The sequence below is a fragment of the Palaemon carinicauda genome, chromosome 13 (genome assembly GCF_036898095.1).
Source record: "Palaemon carinicauda isolate YSFRI2023 chromosome 13, ASM3689809v2, whole genome shotgun sequence".
Lineage (NCBI taxonomy): Eukaryota > Metazoa > Arthropoda > Malacostraca > Decapoda > Palaemonidae > Palaemon > Palaemon carinicauda.
In genome coordinates this window covers 118,702,697-118,710,525 of record NC_090737.1, presented here as the reverse complement: position 1 = coordinate 118,710,525, position 7,829 = coordinate 118,702,697, and the positions used below count along the sequence as shown (strand labels likewise).

Below are 7,829 nucleotides of genomic sequence, written 5' to 3'. Positions count from 1 at the left end.
GACTTTCGTGCTTTCAGCCAAAAATAGTTTAGGATTTCAGATTAACTCTGTCTCGAGAATAAAGACACAAGGGAAAATTTGCATTATGAAAACAGTGATGCATAAGACTCAATAAAAATTGAAGGGGTCAAGAGTTAATTTTGACACTTTTGTGCTTATCTATGGCAATATCAAGTTTGTAATTAGAATCGTTTTGACAACAATGCTCGTGGACTATCATAAATTTACTTTCAAATGTTGTATCACAAATAGTTTTTAACTTTTGAGCAAGATGACCGTCGTAAGCAAACTTTTAAAAAGCAAAATAACTTGATAACAGGATGAAACCTGAAAATAAAGATACCTGATAAATAATTTTTCCACCCATATGCCGAGTTCAACAGGCAATCTCTTTATCGTGGTGGCCTGTCGGTAACTTCCCAGACTAGGGTTCGAGTCACGCTCAAACTCTTTAGTTCCTTTAGTGGTTGCAGCCTCACCATCCTTGTGAGCTAAGTTGAGTTATCAGCAGCCAATGCCTGGCCCTCCCTGGCCCTAGCTTTGGTGGAGAGAAGGTTGTGCGCTGATCATATGAATATATGGTTAGTCGCTAGGGCATTGTCCTGCTTGCTAGGGCAATGTCCCTGTCCCTTGCCTCTGCAATTCATGAGCGGCCTTTAAACACCAGGTTTTACATTCGACCTTTTATCTTTAAAAATGGGGGTCGCGACTCATCCCCCCGGATCCGCTGTTGTGTTCTCTCTTAATATAAAGTTATTGCTTTTCTATGGGTTAAACAACAGCCTGAAAAAGCCACAAACAAATTTATCTTGAGTCCTATAATTATTGCTATAAAAAGTAACTATGAGGGTACACTTGATCGTACTATTTTATCTTATTTTTCCTGGTTTTCTTTTTAAGTTTTTATAGTTCATATATGAAATTTTAATGTTACTGTTCTTAGCATATTATATTCTGATTGTCCATTACTTATCTTGTGGTTAATCTTATTTCCTTTCCTCACTAGGCCATTTTTCCTCGTTTGAGCCCTTGGGCATCCTATTTTTTCAACTAAGGCTCTAGCTTAGCTAGATATATTAAAAAATACTCTCTGCAATAGGAATTATGTTTGTTCCTTACAATACAGAAAGGTCTTTAAAATTATCTACATCCTTGCACAATGAAAATTAAAAATGCAGCTTTTGATTTTGCAGAATTTAGAAAAAAAAAACTTTAGTTAGATTTTAAAGTCAAAATGGCGAAAGTCACATCAGTATTGAAAGCCTTATAATATCCGGCCATTTACCACTAATGGTCGTTTCAGGTCTACAGCAGGTGTTATTCCCCCCGCCCCCCACACACTTGTGATACTGGAAATGGATTTCTTTCCCAGGTAAGAGCTCTTTATCTTAACGTTCTGTATCCCAAAGAAACGCCTTCACATATAAACAAATAAAGGAGGAAGATTTCCAAGTTATCATCACTATTAAGTTTCAAGATAGACATCTAATGTTTAATTAGCTTTCAGATTTTATTGCTCTTAAAACATTGACAAAAATTTGATTTTACTAAAGATTACGAAAGAAAAAAATATTGGGACAAAATTGACAATATAATATTTCTATTAAGACACTACCCTTCTGCGAAATTTATGAAAGCAAAATGTTCTATTTTTGTGTATTTGAAATCTCTGTACAGCGAAATGATTGTGCAATTATCAACTCTTTATATTCACGTATATTCCCCAGGTTTCCAATGGTAAAAAATATAGTTTTAAAATGTTTTCATTTAGATTTAAATATTAATAATCCCAAGACCTAGAAAAGTTCTTACCAACAAAAAATAGGGTTGCGTAATATGAAAATAAACCGAGAAAAGCTTAGCTACATTTTAATCTTTCAGGCTAACAATGTTGTAAATTAAGTTTTTTTTCCTAAACTAGTTTGCTTTTATGGGCGATACAGTCCCTAGGCTAACACCCTCTTTATGATTCATCCTGTTCCCTGTATTTGAGAGGTCAAGTATTTCAAGACTAAACATTAAGCTCACAACAGAAGCCATCTGAAATCTAACCCCTCTCTGGCAGTCAGTGTAAAGGCCTTTCCACACTGAGGGAAAATGCAGGACGGGCACCCTGATTTAGAGGATGAAAAAAAAAAAAAAAAAAAAAAAAAAAAAAAAAAAAAAAAAAAAAGGACAGAGAGGATGTCCCCAAACCAAACAGTCCAAGACAGTCAGTAGGAACAGGCAGGCGAACGTATGACATAGGCACACCGGGAAGAGTTAATCGGCAATAGTCAGGCGCCTAACCAGTACCTCAACCACGGGCAAGTTTACTTAAGATGGTTTGCCCGTTTCCTCGTCTATGACGTTATCTACGCTATTTGTTCGTCACCCATACAACAAAATTGGTAATTGACCGCCGTGCACTTAACCCTCTTGTGTTTGGGCCTTATCCAATCTCAGAAACCATCATAAGTCGAACCATTCTTTCAACACTAATAGGGAAGCTCCGTTTCAGACAACACAGACGCAAGAGTGCATTATTTTCCTGAACGTAAGGATTTATGTTCAATATATCAAACTTCAAATCCCTAGTTTAAGCATTTCCAGGAGTACAGAGTCATCATTAAACTATCGTTTGCTTCAGATTACTCAGTTTTCCAGTTCGTATATCAGACCTAGGTTAAAATAACAAAAGTTTTAGTTCATCTTTCTGAGAAACGCCAAACTTTGATTCTGCAAATCTGGTCATCAGAAGGCAATGAGGTTTCTCATTTGAAATCATTAAAAAATGAAGTTACTTATTAAATTATGTATTTTCATATAAATGTTAATCTTTTGTAAGGTCGCCATGCGGTTTATCTTATTACAAACCAAGTCACCCTTTTAAGAACGGGCGTTTTAGTTCAGAAGTAAAATGGCAAAATCTAATTTCTTTAAATTAGTTTCCAGCCTTGAGACCAAATATGAAAATTTGCCATCCAATTCTAACAATTCTATAATGGCTTAAAGATCAAGCAAATATGACAATAATTTAGTAGACGTACAAATTTATTTGGAGATTATACAACCCGACCTTCATAAAATGAAAATGAGGGATCAAACAGCCATAAATCAGACCTTCATAGAACGAAGAGGGATCAAACAACCATAAATTATATATGAACAATCTCATTTGAATCTACTGTCGAATGTTTAATGAATCAAGACTTATTACAAATGAACAACTATATAAAAAAAGTTCAAATTTTCTACAGTAGCTAACTCGACAGGATTTTTTTTTTATGGCAGCATTACCAAAACTGGCAAAATTTAAAGTAATTGTTATATCAGCACTAAAGTTAATATCGAACACACCTTATCTGTAAAGGAACCCTCCATGAAAATAAGCTAATATTTATTTTTGTTTTAACCTACCAGTAACCTTTACCGTAATTACTAGAAATTATACTTTGCCAAATCTTCAGTATAAACAGTTTCAAAAACCTCCAATCGACTACTTTATACATATTTGGAGGATTTCCAGTGACGATCTTGAAGTATTTATAGATCTTGACAGGGTTTCCAGTAACAAAACCGTCATAGGTAGAAATTGAAGTTTTTGATAACCGAATAGGGTCTTTAAATCATTTCATCCTGAAGTCGAGCCATCCAATCTGGAAAGCGAAAATTATCAGAAATGTTTCTTGTAAAAGTTTGGTATCCCTACATAAATGACATCTAAGGGCTGTAGTATCAAATAGATATTAACAGTATAATGAAATAAATTTCGCACAAAGCTTACAGCTATATACTTTACACTTTGAATAGGATTAAAAATGTTATATAGAAGAAGTTAAGACAAAATTTGATCATCAGGCTTTAAGTAAACTGCAGATCCCAAATAATGTAGAAAAAAGTCACACTTACCAAAATAAAACTAAAGGGTTAAAAGCAAGCCTCCCTATAGCACACGGTAGACAAGGTCTACCGTGCGCTATAGGGAACGTCCTCCCACAATCAGGGGCACCGCCCCTGATAGGGGAGGACTAGCTTGCTTAGGATTGCAATAAAAACAAACTAAAATAATACTTGCCTTTTAGTTCAGACTTAAAATACATCACCAGACTCCAGCGTTGTCATCAGTCATGTGTATTTAGAAACTTGTGGGTCTTTACACAAGGATACCACACAACACCAACTATTAATCATGGAGGATTCCCATACAGCTATGGTTGAAACGCACAGGCAACCGGGGGATCCCAAAACTTTTTCCTGAAAATTCAAAGAAACCGGGAAGTTAAAAATTGGGTATTCTAAACCAATACCATTTTAGATATAAAAACCTGTATGTTAAACTGGTATTTGTATAAATTTAGTGTACATAAAAAACCTTTATATCAATATCACTCTAATACATCTAAAATATATAAAATAAATTAGAAACTTACACAAACGAAAATCAAATCGACACAGTACTTACCTTGTCAACTACACGGGCCTCGAGTTATACTATATATGGCTTACCATCAAACACCCAACTGGTCGAAGTTATGGCAGAGCACCCAGAGAAAGCTTCGCTATGCCCAGCCAAGGACTCTAAACCGAAAAAAGGTAGTAACTACTGTACAACAATGTAACTATCACTCGCTTGGTCCATATCTTGAAAGATAGAGGATAAAAAGGCGAGAATAAAAGCTATCATTACAGAATCATCGACTTCTTATAATTACCATGGGATCACCTTTTTGAAATCATAGCTATCTAGCTCTATTGCATATATGTGGAAAGAGGAATGTGTATTATATATATATATATATATATATATATATATATATATATATATATACATATATATATATATATATATATATATATATATATATATATATATATATATATATACATATATATATATGTGCATATATATATATATATATATATATATATATATATATATATATATACAGGGGACACAAAAAAACCGGTCATCACCAAAAAATGAATAACTTCCAAAATTTTATCTAGAGGGACACAAAACTTTAGCTACATTAGGTTAAGTGTGTGTAGCATACATCTCCAAAGTTTTAAGTCTGTACAACAAAAACTCTTTGTTTCACTGGCTCTCCAAAATGTACTCCAAAGGAGCTCCCCGGTGCTACAGGCACATTTGAATGCGACGGGCAAAGTTCTCGGTGACCCTCCCACATTCCTCCCCTGGGATCACTCTTATTGCTGCTGTGATTGCTGCCTTCAGGTCAGGGATAGTCTGGGGGCTGTTTCCATATACCCTGTCCTTAAGGTATCCCGAGAGATAAAAATCTGGGGTGTTAAGGTCCGGTGAATGTCGCGACCACCCCAGGTCACACCTGTGACTGATCAGTCGGTCAAGGAAACGCTGCTGTAGCCATGCCAAGGATTCGTTTGAAGTATTGGGAGTTGCACCATCATGCTGGAACCCCTAGAGGACCTTGAATACTCCTCTCCGTCGACCAAGTGCTGTCCAGAACTTGCTAAGCACCTGGACATATCACTTGGTGTTGACTGTTACAGACCGCTCATTGTCGTCCTCGAACCAGAATGGTCGAATGATGCCATGTTTGGAGATGGTGACCTAGGCAGTGCACTTCACCAAGTGTAATGGCCTTTGCAGCCAGTGCTCAGGGGGTGTGCTACCCCAGAAGATATTACTCTTCGAGTTCAAGTGACCTGACAACAGAAAATGTGTCTCGTCCGAAAACCAGACATTGCCAAGGAAGTCTGGCACAGCGTCAATCTTGTCGCAAAAGTTATGTCATCAGGTGTAAGCTTATGTTTAATCTGTATCATGTAAGGATACAGGTGGAGATCTGCATTCAAAATTCTCCGCACAGACTCCGATTAATTTCAAGCTCCTGACTTCACCGTCGCACAGACTTTCTTGGGCTGCGGACAACAGAGTCTCTGACTGCATCAATGTTGTTTGGTGTCCTTGATGATTTCGGTTGTCCAGAGTGTGATTGTCTGTTAGCGTCTCTACAATTGAGGTTATGCACAGTCCCATGGGTTTTGAACTTGTTGACCCATCTGTAGATCATTGAGTGGACAGGAAATTCTTGACATCTGAACCGTTCTTTTATTCAAAGAAATTAAAAACCAAGCTTTTCTTTGGAGACATTTCTAATATGAACAAATTAAAAAGGTTTCATGAAATGAAGCTTAAATTTTACGAAAACAAAACCTACAATATTTGATAAAACTAAAACAAAATAACAGCTTCCGTTCAATAGATGCTGCAAGAAAAATGTAGTAAAGATGTGGAAGATCTCTCTCTCTCTCTCTCTCTCTCTCTCTCTCTCTCTCTCTCTCTCTCTCTCTCTCTCTCTCTCTCTCCCAAGGTGTAAAAAATCATTTTATGAGCTGGGGATGAAGAGATTATATTTCTGATATCATTAAGTTGGAGGAAGTGGAGAGAATGATTAAAATTCGACGAGTAATTGATAGTTGATAGTTGAACGGAAGGATGTAGGCGCTCCAGTAATTACAGATATAACTCGGAGGTAGCCAGCTGATAGGGTTTTTCGGGAATGTTTAGTCATGCATTAAAATATTTGTAGAGATTACTGCTATTGCTGTCATTGCATAAGGCATTTTCGCCCTATAATACTCAATTATAAAGTGAAAATTGTTTAAAAACACATGAAAGATAGCTCTAAAATAGCTGAATATTTTCAGCTTCCAGCGGGCTTACAGCAATTCGTATTCTATTTGATTATATAAAGTTATTTTATGAAGAGTTTTTTTTTTTTTTAGATTACAAAAACTCTTTACCTGGAGCCAAACGGGTTATATCACCATTAATACAAACGGTTGTAATTAACGTTCCAATGAGCTTAGCATATGCTAACTTCAAAATATCATATTTTGTGTGTTGTGTTGATATTAATCATTGAGTTATGTTTAACTTACTTCTCTCTCTCTCTCTCTCTCTCTCTCTCTCTCTCTCTCTCTCTCTCTCTAAGGGAAAAAAGTGGATCATTTACATAACTCTCCCTTTCAAAGGTGAAGTATAAATATTAAAATATGTTAAAAAAGCTGCAAGGAAATTGGTGAGAGGAACTGTTTCTTTCTAATAATGTGTTGAATAAAGACTGTTTAAAGGTTACTCATGAGTGGCACAGGCAAGGGACAGTGACATTGTCCTATCAAGTAGGACAATGCCCTAGAGACTGACCTATTACATATAATCAGCGCCCAAGCACCCATCCCCCTCCCTCCACTCAAGCTAGGATCAAGGAGGGCCAGGTAATGGCTGCTGATAACTCAGCAGATAGACCTATAGGCTCCCCCAAACCCCCCATCCTTAGCTCACAAAGATGGTGAGGTTGCATCGAGTACAGGAACTAACGAGTTTGAGCGGGACTCGAACCCCAGTCTGGCAATCACCGGCCAAGGACGCTACCACCAGGCCACCACAACCCAAAAGAAGAAGAAGAAGAAGAAGAAGAAGAAGACTTTATTGGAGGAAATTGTTTGAGAATATAACAGAAACTCAAGACATCGTTAAGTACAGATGTACATGTAAGTGCGTTTGTAGGCCAGAAAAGCTGTTATAACGTTTCATTATAGGAAATTAATTCATTGATGCTAAGGAAGTTTTCTGCACGGTGGTTTATCCTTGATTTAATCATTTTCAAGTTTCTAATACCAAGATTAGATTCAAATAAAGATAAAAAGAAAAAATAAAGAGTTTTTTCATTCATCCAGTTTCTTGAGGACAAAGAACAGAAGTGTGTTATAATAATTTTTTATGTTTCTAATACCAAGATTTGGTTTGAATAAAGATGTAAAGATAAAATAAGAAGTTTCTTCATTCATCCAGTTTCTTG

General features: G+C 36.2%; 1 long non-coding RNA gene across 1 annotated transcript; it reads right to left on the bottom strand.

The window, feature by feature from the left end:
* Positions 1-3,551: 3,551 nt before the first annotated feature.
* Positions 3,552-4,505, bottom strand: LOC137652040 (uncharacterized). Its single transcript, XR_011046160.1, has 3 exons — positions 4,445-4,505; positions 4,058-4,236; positions 3,552-3,638 (listed from the first exon to the last, which is right to left on the bottom strand). It is a non-coding gene; the product is annotated as an uncharacterized lncRNA (long non-coding RNA).
* Positions 4,506-7,829: the final 3,324 nt, after the last annotated feature.